We start from the raw sequence: 12,103 nt of genomic DNA, 5'->3' as shown, positions 1-12,103 counted from the left end.
CTAAGCTCGAGAGTCACTTTTACCAGCTCGAGGCAGCCCCATATCCCATGATGCAAGGCGGTAAGTACCCAGATCTCATTTGTTGTCTATAGGCAATAACACCTAGCATAAATAACTTCCAAAAGGAAGAAAGAAGGAGAGAAAAAAGCCTGAAGGATGGTTGGAGGACCAGCACTGTATGGTCTTCAGAAGCACACTTCCATGTAGAGAGAAAGGTCTATCCAGGCCAGGGGGAAGGAGGGAGGGTCGCAAGAAAGAAGGCGAGAGAAGACAACTAACATGGAACGTTATGGTAGGTACATAACTTCTCAATGTTAAGTTGTCAATCTCGCCTTCATTCTTGCTTGATGGGACCGCGTCCCTAGCACCTCTATCCTGGGTGGCTCAATGGAACAGACTCTTGAGAACTGTAGAGCCAAAACTGGCTCTGTCCCTGGAGGCCAAATCCAATTTGTAATGGGAAACAAAGGTATGAGGAGTGGCCCAAGTGGCTGCTGCACAAATAGTGTCTAATGGAAGTCTAGCTTGAAAAGCTGTGGAAGTGGCTAAGCTTCTGGTTGAATGCACTTTAGGTTTCGAGCACAGCTGTTTTCCCCTGAGCTGATAAATTTCAGAGATGACAGAAGAAAGCCATCTAGATAAGGTCACTTTTGAGACAGGAAGGCCTTTCTTGTTATCAGCATAAGAAACACAGAGCTGATCGGATTTCCTGAATTGTTTTGTTCTGTCCAAATAATATCTGAGTTGGCGGTGAACATCAAGATAATGTAATTTTTGTTCCGATCTGTTTGAGTAGTTTGGGAAAAATACAGGAAGATCAATAGCCTGATTTAAATTAGTCTTTGAGGCGACCTTAGGCAAAAAGGTCGGATTAGTTCTCAATGATACTCTGTCTTTGTGGAAGACTAAATAGGGGGGGGCGAACAGATAGAGCATGAAGTTCAGACACCCTCCTAGCCGATGTAATAGCAACCAGGAATAAAGTTTTCCATGAAAGAAATTTCAGGGAACATGAAACAGCTGGCTCGAAGGGAGGAAGAATCAAGGATGTCAGCACTAAATTGGTCCCATTGAGGAGGAGGACTCCTGATTGGAGGCTTCAGGAGAAAAATTCCTTTTAAGAAGGCTCTACAAAGCCTGTGGGACATAATATTGTGATCTGCAAACCCGACATGAAAGTTCGAGATAGCAGCCAACTGAACTTTGACCGTGGAAGAAGAGGAGCCCGCGTGAAAGATTTCTGCTAAGAAATCCAAAACTGCTTGTACTGGAGCAGTAAAGGGATCAATATTTTTAGCTTTTGCCCAACAAGAAAAGCGTTTCCATTTGCTAGTATAAATCCTCCTAGTGGAGGATTTTAGGGAAGCTACTATGATGTCTCTAACAGGATTAGAGATCATAGGAAGCCTGGCTAAGGAAGGAAGTGGAGCAACCATGCTGTGAGGTTGAGAGAAAGGATAGACCGGTGCAGCTGACCCGATTGGTGAATCAGAAGATCTGGCACTGGGTCCAGATGCCACGGCTGCACCAAAAGGTGACGATGGAGGAACGAAAACCAAATTTGTCGAGGCCAATAAGGAGCAATGAGAATCATTTTGGCTCTCAAAACGGTGGCTTTCTGGATTACTTGTGGAATCAGCGGAAAGGGAGGAAAGGCATAAAGAAGTCCCTGGGGCCAATCCTGGGTCAGAGCGTCTCTGGGGGGATGGCCTGGCAGTGGGAAGAGAGAGAAGAAGTCTGGGCATTTGCTGTTTTGGGGAGTAGCAAAAAGATCGCAACATGGGCGGCCCCATTCTAGAAAAATCTCCTCCACTATAGATTGTTTGAGAGACCACTCGGGAGGCATGAGAATAGCTCTGCTCAATCTGTCCGCTAAAACATTGGTTTTCCCAGGGATATGCGTTGCTACCAGAAACCGATGAGAGGAGATCGCCCATTGCCAAAGTCTGAGCGCTTCTCGACACAAGGGGTAGGACTTGGTTCCGCCCTGTTTGTTGATATACCATACTACAGACATGTTGTCTGTGTGGACTGCAATTGTCCCCAAGGGAAGAAAGTCGTTGAGGGCTTGCAACGTTAAAAGCACTGCTCTCATCTCTAGGACATTTATGTGCAGGTGGTATTCGAACGGTTGCCACGTCCCATGAACCATCCTGCCCTGATAATGACCCCCCCCCCCACCCGATCAGAGAGGCGTCCGTAGTGACAATGGCTACCGGGGCTGGGGGTACAAAGGGTCTGCCTTGGTGAATCTGGGGAGAAATAATCCACCATGAAAGATGATTCTTGCAAATCTGTGTCACCAGTATTTGGTGACGCATCGGAAGTTGTTGGTAAGACCACTGAGTGAACAACATCCACTGAAGCAGGCGCATATAGAAGCGGGCCAAGGGAAGAAGGGTAATGGCCGCAGCCATGAGGCCCAACACCTTTAGAACCATTCTGGCTTGTACTTTCTTGCTGGCTAGAATGATCCTCACGTGACTTTGAATGTCTGAGATTCGTTGATCTGTGAGGGTAGCTGACATCCTAACAGTGTTTAAGTTTGCGCCTATGAAAGTAATAGACTGGCAGGGCAATAAGGAGGATTTTTCGTAGTTGATCGAAATTCCCAATTGAGTGCAAAGATTTATTGTGTAATCCCTGGCTTGAAGAAGTTGATGCCTGGTGGTGGCTGAAAGGAGCCAGTCGTCTAGATACGGAAACACCTGGAATCCTTGACGTCTCAGGTGAGCCGTGACCACTGCCATACATTTGGTGAACACTCTGGGGGCTGTAGTGAGACCAAAGGGCAGGGCTCTGAATTGGAAGTGACTGGACCCCAGCCGAAAGCGGAGAAACCTTCTGGAGCGCCTGTGAATTTTTATGTGATAGTACGCATCCTGAAGATCTATTGAGCACATCCAGTTGTCCTTCTCTAGGAAGGGCAGAATTGACTGAAGTGTGACCATTCGGAATCTTGTCTTTTTCACAGACTTGTTGAGTCTGCTGAGATCCAATATTGGTCTCCAGTCACCCGTCTTTTTGGGGACCAAAAAGAACCTTGAGTAGATTCCGGGCTCTGAATGGGCTGTTGTAACTGTCTGAATGGCTCTTTTTTGTAGAAGTTTGAATACTTCTAACTCTGCAATTTCCCTTAGACCGGGTGGTACATCTGGAAGGGAATTTGAGTGAGAAAAGGGACTTTCCTCGAAAGGAATTTTGTAACCCTCGGATATGATCGACTGTACCCATCTGTCTTGAGTGAGGGAACGCCAGGCTTCTGGGTACAGCGATAGTCTTCCCCCGACTGCCTCCAAGGATGGACAGTCGGGCAACATCTCAGGGATGCTTAAAGGGCTTGTCAGAGAGAGGCTCTCTGCTTCCCTGGTTTTGTGGACCCCCTCTGCCTCTAGAGCAGCGTCTGTTATTGTTACCCCCTCTGCCTCTAGGGGTAAACTGACCACGTGTATCTGGCGTGACTCCTTGGGATTTATGAACCACATTTTGCCACCCTTCTGTCCTTTAGGATAAGGTCTAGAAGGGGTGGAAAACGGACCTCACGGCAGAAAGAGTCTTGCCGTCCTGCTCACACCTGGTCAATGTATCCTTCACTTGAGGGCCAAACAAAGCTGACCCATCAAAGGGAGAGTTTGTGAAGGACGCCTTAAAGGGATCTGCAAAATTACAGAGCCGCATCCAGGCTTGGCGTCTAAGAGCCACACCTGTACCTGCGGCCCTACTCGCTCCATCTGCTGCATATGATATCAGTCGCATGGAGGAGTTAGCAATAGAATTAAGGGTTCCTAGCTGCGAAGCAATTTTTTCTTGAGCCCCTGCAGCTGTGGGATCCTGTACTACTTCACCTAGCTCCTTAAGGATGTCCCTTTGGAGTTTGGTGAAGTGACATAAGTAGTTCAGCGAGCGCATAGTAAGGTCGCTGAAGAGAACATCCGCTTACCATACCTATCCATGGTCCTAGAGTCCTTATTAGGAGGATGGACAGGTACGGAAGGATCTGCAAGTTCCTTTTTAGTGGCAGCCGCCACCACCATGGCATCAGCAGGGACACCTTTAGTAAGGAATTGCTTGTCCGAAGGGGCAGTAATAAATTTAGAAGGCCTCCTAGGAACTGGCTCTACAGAGTCAGGAGCAGCCCATGCCTTTCGAGCAATAACCTGCATAAGGGGGTCGAAAGGCGGAGACACCCAGGAGGTGGAGGGCCGAGATCCAAACGCCTCCAGGTATACCGACTCATCCTCAGAGGGATTATTGGAGGGCCAGTTTCCCCCTCTGTTTAAGGAGTTCTAGGATGTCTAAAAAGGAGACATCCTCAGAGGGGGATCTTGGGGATCCCTCCGACTCATCTAAGTCGGTATCTGAAGTGATAGACTCGGGGGAGTCTACGTGTTTCCTCTTACAAGTCCTCTTGCGCGGAGGATCCCCTGACAGATCAGGAGAATCCTCGGAAGAGGGGGTTCTTCCCAGTGGGGAAACCTGAGGCGGAGGATCTCTGGGTCCGGGAGCAAAAGAGATGGCAGAGATATCGACAGGCACCGTAGAGGGAGGAGCTAAGGGAACAGACTGCTGGCTGAGTCCAGTGGTCAGCACACTCTTCATCACCTCGAAGGCTCCCTCCCAGGAGGTCCGAGAGAACCCGTTCCGAAGAAACCGGAACTCCAGGGCCCACTGAAAGGGAAGGCTCCAAGGCAGATGTCGGAGCCGAGCTCACCAAGGCCGAGGCTCCAAGGGGAAGAGTGGGGTCGGACAAGGGTCCGATGCCACTCACCCCCTCGGAGGAGACCAGGGAAGCCCGACCACCGAATCCCTCTAAGGAAGGTCTCGAAGAGGAGATAAGAGTAGAGGCTGAGGGAGCAGAAGGGGGGGTATCTGTCCCTCAGCCATAGCAGAAACTATTCCCGAAGACTCCAGCTCCAAACTCTGAGGTAGAGTCAAGGAGGAACTGCAAGGGTGTGGACTAATAGTCGTCTGTTGAGACGGACTATGTAGCATCTGGGCCAGTGCCTGTGATTTTAATAATCTACTGACCACCCTCTCTAAATCATGGTCAGAAAGCCTGGATGACCTAGATGATCGGCTCCGATGGCTCCGTTCGAGAGGAGAGGTGAGGCCGGAGCCGAGAGTATCGGTTCCAAGGAAGGGGACCTGGACCTCTTCCTCGAAGGAACCATCGGAGCCGACGAAACCATGGATGCAGTCGGAGCCGAAGACTTTCGCACCGACAGAAGGTCTCGATGCATCGGCTCCGCCGGAGCCGATACAGACATAAAGGTAAGGGTGTCGGAGCCGGTCGGCGCCGACACGGCCTGAGCCACATGGTGGTCGGAACCAATCGGAGCCGACACCGATGTGACCGAACCAGTATCGGCACCGATAGCCATCGGTGCCGAAGGTTTGTGAACCAGGATCGGCTCCAGCCGAGCCGATCTCGACTCTGAAAGAGTCAGAACCGAGGCCGCAGGCTTAGACACAGAAGCCTGGGCCTTGGAAGACTTGAAGTCTTACTCGAGCCGACTTAGTCGGAGAGCCCTCCGGTTTAAGTAGGCCCCTTAAAATCAATTTGTTTCTCCTCTCCTGCAGGACTCTCTGGCTAAAGGAATGACAAATTGCACAGGAGTCCTGCAGGTGGAGAGGTCCCAGGCAGTATAAGCAAGAAGTGTGACCGTCTGTCAGAGACATCTTCTGACAGCACGAGTCACACTTCTTAAAGCCTGAGACCCTTTCCTTGGACATGGTTGCAAAAACACACACAACACAGTCCCAAGAACCAGTTATCCCAAAAATAATAAGATAACTAACCTCTCACACACACACACACACACACACACACACACACACACACACACACACACACACACACACACACACACACACACACACACACACACCCTAACAAGGGGGGGGATGGGAGGGGAGAAGGCCTGACTAAAAAAATAAAGGAGTGAGGGATTTTCTAGTCAGAAAGGGACTTAATCTAAACTAAAACGTTAAAATATAAAGTTTTAAGGTGAAAAAGGGGCAAAAATAGTATTATTTTAAACACTTACCAGGAGCTGGCAAAAGGAGGACCTCATCAGCGAAGCGGCAAATGAGATCTGGGTACTTACCGCCTTGCATCATGGGATATGGGGCTGCCTCGAGCTGGTAAAAGTGACTCTCGAGCTTAGCAAAGTGCCGAGTCGGAAGCAAGAATGAAGGCGAGATTGACAACTTAATATAGAAGAGGATACCGAAGGGGGCCTGGTGGACTGATAAGACCATCTCTCCTGAAATATCAGAGAATGGAAACAGGGTGCTGGCTTCACAAAAAAAAAACTCAAAGGAGGAGTAGGGGACCAGATCTGTATCAATTTTGAGACAGAGACTGGACATGATAACCTAGGAGCTTTAACAATATGATCAAAAGGTTCAGGGAATCTTTTTCTAGCCCCTTCCTTTTCCAAGCCCTCAAGACCAACTGACTGCATCAGTGTGAGAGGGCTCTAGCCCCAAAAGAAGCACAAGAAGAGCAGTCTACATCCAAGTTAGCCACTCCCAAAAATGCACACACTGAAATTTGGGATCCTGGGGAGAGGGTCTTGTGACTGCAAGCTCTACACTTTTTAAACTCTGAAGCCTTGTTACTAATGACGGGCAGAGCAAGGGAGTTAACACACCCAAAAGAGTAAATACATACAACAAACAGCCTGCAGGTAGAGAGGAAGACAAGAAACTACCAAGTAGAAAAGGGAGGAGTAAAGATTTCATCTGAAATAGCTTCCACATATCATGAATGCACTGGAGGGTCTTGGATGACATGTCTGGTCAAATAGGTGGCAAATAGATCTGAGGTACATTACCAAGGAGGAGGGAACTTTGGATAGGGGATGAGTCAGAGCTCTCAGATCCAATACTCTAGTATAAGGTGCAGAAGTCAATCCATCTGGATATGGTAACCCACACATGTTGGATGAAAACAGTCATCAAATCGCTATTCATACATAGAAACTGAATATAGAAATTTAAGTATGGAGGAAAGGGAAAAATGTGGGAAAAGTACACTTGCTGCACAAGGGAAACTACCCTAACAAGGGAAAACTAGCTAAAAGTATTAACAGTACTTTATTTACTGACATTTGTTTACTGGGAAAGTCTGATTGGGCAAGCTGTGCCCATTTTCAGCATAGGCCTGGGGGAAAAAAGCTCCAATTACATCGCAATTTAGATACAACAGCCCAAACACACTAAAAGAACAAAAGGTACCACACTGCATTCAGATCATAGCAATTTCAACAATTTTGCATACATATAAATAATTTTAATATACATAACTTGATATAGTAAACTAAATTAGTATATATAAAGTGAATTAAGAATCTACGAGCATACAGTTAATAAATACAATAAGGGAATAACATTACTAAAAGAGTATGTGGTACAAAGAAAGCAGAGGGAAAGGACAGGGCAGGGAGGGGAAGAAAATTTTAAAGGTAAGGAAGCAAAGAACATATCAAGAGGATAGAAGTATTACAAAGGTGCAAGTTGTGATATGGTTTGAGAATAAGGAGTGAAAGGTAGGGAGTATAAACAATGGAATTCAGTTTAGGTTAGAGCACAAGCCAATCCATAACTTGAATAAGAATTTCTTTTAAAGAGTGAAGACTGGAAGGTGAGTTTGTTCTTATGGGCAGTGGTAAGGGAGTTCCAGCTTTTTGTTACTGAGTAGGAATAGAGGCTTTGTTCAGAAGATTTAGTAGGTTTATATAGTGAGAAGAATTCGTTATCTTCTGATTGCAGAGATCTTTTAAGGAAGTATTTGTTGGGAATGGGGGCTAAATGCAGAGCAGGCTTCAGGTGTGGGTGGTTATAAATTGTATGTAAGAGATGGTTGGGAAGGTCAAGCCACTTAAATGACTGCAGGGCTCTGCAGTGATGAGTGTAGTATGTTGCACTTATTGCAAAATTAGCAATGTTGTTATAGAAGGTTTCAAATTTTGTTTTTAGGAAAGGCTAGAGGTCAGTTAGAACTGGAACCTTGTACAGAAGTGAGGGTAAAAGGTAAGTCATGTCTACACTAGTTTTGGTGGATATATTCAGAAGTACGTATTCCTGCACAGCATGCCAAGCTTCTTGTGGATTTGTCTGACATTTCTTTGTAAATGTAGGCCAAATTTAAGATTTTCATCTAGTGTAACACCTAACAGTTCGGTGTGGGGAACTACTTTTCATTTCTATGTTGTTTAAGGAATAACTATTGAACTTGGATTTGTCTGGACAATGACATTTAGGAGTAAAGAGGAAGAGGAGTCTTTCTGAGATTCAATAACAGTTGAGTATTAGTAAGTCAGGTTTCAAAAGAAGTAAAATCTTCTTGTGTTACTTGCTATTAAGTGTGACAGACTGGTTGAAGAACAGATGATTGTAGAGTCATCGGTATACTGAATTAGTGAGGCATGACAGGAAGTAGTATGCAAATTAATGATTAAAACATTGAAGAGTAGGGGACCAAGAATTGATCTTTTAGGAATACCTGTAGAATTAGGTAGGTATGGTGAAAAGAAATCTTGCCATTTTACTGATTGCAGTCTATTAAACAGCTGATGCATCAATGGAGAGTGAGGTGACAGTCCAATGGTGGAAACCTGATGGAGTTTAGTATGAGAGACCATGTCAAAAGCCTTTGAAAGGTCAAAGAATACTGAAAAACTAAGTTTTCTGGAACCTCTAGTTTTATTTACAATGTTCTTGAAGGATAAAAAGAAGTTATGTACTCACCATAACAATATGTTCAGCAGCTACATTAGTTACAGGATCTTAAAGCTACTTGACTAATTACTAGGAGGCTACTCTAACAAAGTGTCGTTTGTTTTTAATGCCAAGTACTAGGAGGCTACGCTAACAGAGTGTTATTTGTTTTAATGTTAATTGTACAGCTCTATTATATTTGCTACTAATAATGTATACTGGAAGAATGAAGTAATGTCAGCATGGTCTTTGCTTTCTGCACTTTTCAATAGGCACAATCCTCTCTCATTCCCATCGCTGACAAATTTCTACTCGTCTCCAGGTGCTAGAAAGGAAACCCAAGCTATACTGCAAGCATAGTCAAGCCTTGACAGTCCGCTGCTCCTGATATAAAAAGTGAACAAGAGATAACTTCTATCAGGAAATAGATACACTCTAGAAAGGTATCTATCCTTTTCTAATTAACCTCCAGAAGGAACAGTAACTCCCAAAGTTGTACATAAGTGCTGCTAAGTCCGACTGATAGCGCACTGGGTTCAACAAAAAAGTAACAGCTACCCACTTAAAAGTAACACCATAACAAATATAATACAAAACTAATCAGAATTAATCATACAGACAATTACTTATCTAGTGTGCCTGTATGCCTATCTCTTAGCACGAGCTACAATTTTTACAAAGGGCAGCTTACCATATGTACTGGCCTTAACTTTCATGTATTTGGACAACTTTGTAGACTGAATAAAGCCCGCTCCGCTGCTCTGGGCTTCCCACCCTGCCTCCATATCCCACCCGCCCCCAGTAACCCTGAATTTATACTTATGTGACCCCACCCCCTCATTATCTCTTAGCCATTCGTATGTTATCTCCTCACTGGAAGGTACCACCTCCTCTAAATTTGTACTTTTTCTTAAAGAAGCACCGATATTCTACAGCAATGAAACCCACTCAACCTAACTATACGAAATCAATATTAAATACTTTATTTCTTATGATACCACTCTGTACTATTACTTACCTAGCTACCAAATATGAAGACCAACCCTACTCAGGGTACCATTACCCAATTTGTCACACCCGTTCTGCCCTATCCAAACACAGCAACATACCTGACATTCAACAATTATATTGTAAAATTCCGATGCCTACCTATCATTACCACTATAAACTCAACCAAAATCACCCCAAGTCAATAAAGGATCAGAAGTTATTACTGAAGCTAATTAAGCTATTAGAATATCTCAGAAAAAACATCACTAAATATGGTGATATCCACCCCAATCCTGGTCCCACAACCATCAATAACTCTAACAACCTGTCAACAATTCCAAGATCAACCAACTCCCTCCAAATTTACCACCTAAATATAAGAAGTATCAATAATAAAGTGCACAACCTACATGCTCTATTAGCCACACACCATCCAGACATAATTTAACTGAAACCTGGCTAAAACCAGGGACCAAAGATAATGAAATCCTGCTACCTGGCTACAGTATATACAGGGTAGACCGCTTAAAAAGAAAGGGAGGAGGCATAGCAGTACTATACAAAAATAATCTAAAGCTAACTTTAAACAGCATGCAACCACATAAAATATCCAACGCCGAAATACTTGCCTTAAAACTACAACTAAATAAAGAAAAAAGCATAAATCTAATTACATTGTATATCCCTCCTGGGAACAATGTAGATACACTGGAAAACATACTAGACTGGCTAAATAAAAACTGCCCTCAAGAAACCATAATCATGGGTGATGTCAACATTGACTGGAACCTATGCTCTGTAGAATCTAATCCTATCCACATTAACCTTTATGGATATTCCCAGATCATAAACACTTCCACCAGAATTGGTAATGCAGACCAAAAAGAAAGTATTCTAGACTGGATCCTAGTAAATTGCCCACCACACACATACATGTCTGGGACCGCTCCAAATGACCTTAGTGACCACCTCATCACATATATCAGGAAAAACAAAACAGGACTCTCCAAAATCCCCTTGTATAGGTCAGTTAGAAATAAGAAGCAGTTCAACCTTTTAAAGTTTTTGACTGAACTCAAATCTTGTAACTGGACTAATCTTATACATCTCCCTCTAGAGGAAGCAGTATCTACTTTTAATACTACCTTCTTAGCCATACTTGATATTCACGCTCCTAAAAGATTAATTAAAACTAAAACTAATACTGCACCCTGGCTCACAAAAGAAACTAAATCCAAAATCAAAATCAGAAATAAAACATGGGAAAAATGGCGCTCAACCAAACTACCCCTAGATCGGATAAAATTCCAGCAGGAAAGAAATGCAACTAAAAAATCCATACTAGCTGATAAAAAAAACTACTATTCCCATCTACAAAATAAATATCATGACAATCCTTAAAAATTCTGGGCTGGTCTCAACAACCTTCTTCGCCCAGGCAAATCTTCCACTCCTACCCCAGAAAAGGAATCAGATAAAACACCAATAGAGGTAGCCAATACTTTCAACTCTTTTTTTACAGATACTATCCAAACCTTAGCCAACCAACTACCTGCCACCTGCTGCCCTATAACCAAAAACATCCCTGAAACCACATCTACTTTTAATCTACAACCTGTCACCACTTCCAAAATAAGAGCCTAACTACAAAAACTAAAACCTACTACTCTCGCTGCAGACCAACTCCCAGCTGAATATTTACAATTAGCCGCTGATGTTATAGCTTACCCCATAACCATACTAATTAATCGTACCATCAAGGAATCTACTATACCCTCAATTTGGAAAATATCCCACGTTATCCCACTCCATAAGGGTGGTTCATCCACTGAATTGTCAAACTACAGGCCAATAGCTATAATGTCCCCTCTGGCCAAAGTCATGGAAAAATGCATACACAAGCAAATACTTCACTATCTTACCCAGAACAAACTACTGACCAGTTCTCAACATGGTTTCCGTCCTAGCCACAGCACAACGACTGCCCTGCTCTCCTTTACGGATACAATAAATCAAAACCGCAACAACAAAAAAATCTCATCTGCTCTCTTTCTAGACCTCTCAAAAGCATTTGACATGGTCAACCACCAGCTACTTCACAATACTCTACAGAATCTCAACTTGGACGACCTAACGTTGGGCTGGTTCCAAGCCTATCTCTCAGGTAGGAAACAAGCAGTCCTCTGGCACAATAAACTTTCTAATCTCCTACCGAATACCATTGGAGTTCCACAAGGATCCATACTAGGACCACTTCTTTTTTCAGTCTTTATCAATGACCTACATAAAACCATCCCCGAGGCAACATGTATACAGTATGCCGATGATTCGACACTAGTATGTTCGGATACATCTATAGTTAAACTTCTAGCTAAAACCCAAGCCTGCT

General features: G+C 44.2%; 1 protein-coding gene across 1 annotated transcript in view; it reads right to left on the bottom strand.

Moving 5' to 3' along the window:
* Positions 1–12,103, bottom strand: part of ATP2B1 (ATPase plasma membrane Ca2+ transporting 1) — a gene marked incomplete in the record, with an annotated part of 2,275,481 nt that overhangs the window by 465,669 nt on the left and 1,797,709 nt on the right.

Source organism: Protopterus annectens, chromosome 11.part0, assembly GCF_019279795.1.
Source record: "Protopterus annectens isolate FY-2018-M chromosome 11.part0, PAN1.0, whole genome shotgun sequence".
In the NCBI taxonomy this organism is placed as follows: domain Eukaryota; kingdom Metazoa; phylum Chordata; order Ceratodontiformes; family Protopteridae; genus Protopterus; species Protopterus annectens.
The sequence above is the reverse complement of the archived record's forward strand: the minus strand, read 5'-3'. Positions and strand labels throughout refer to the sequence as shown.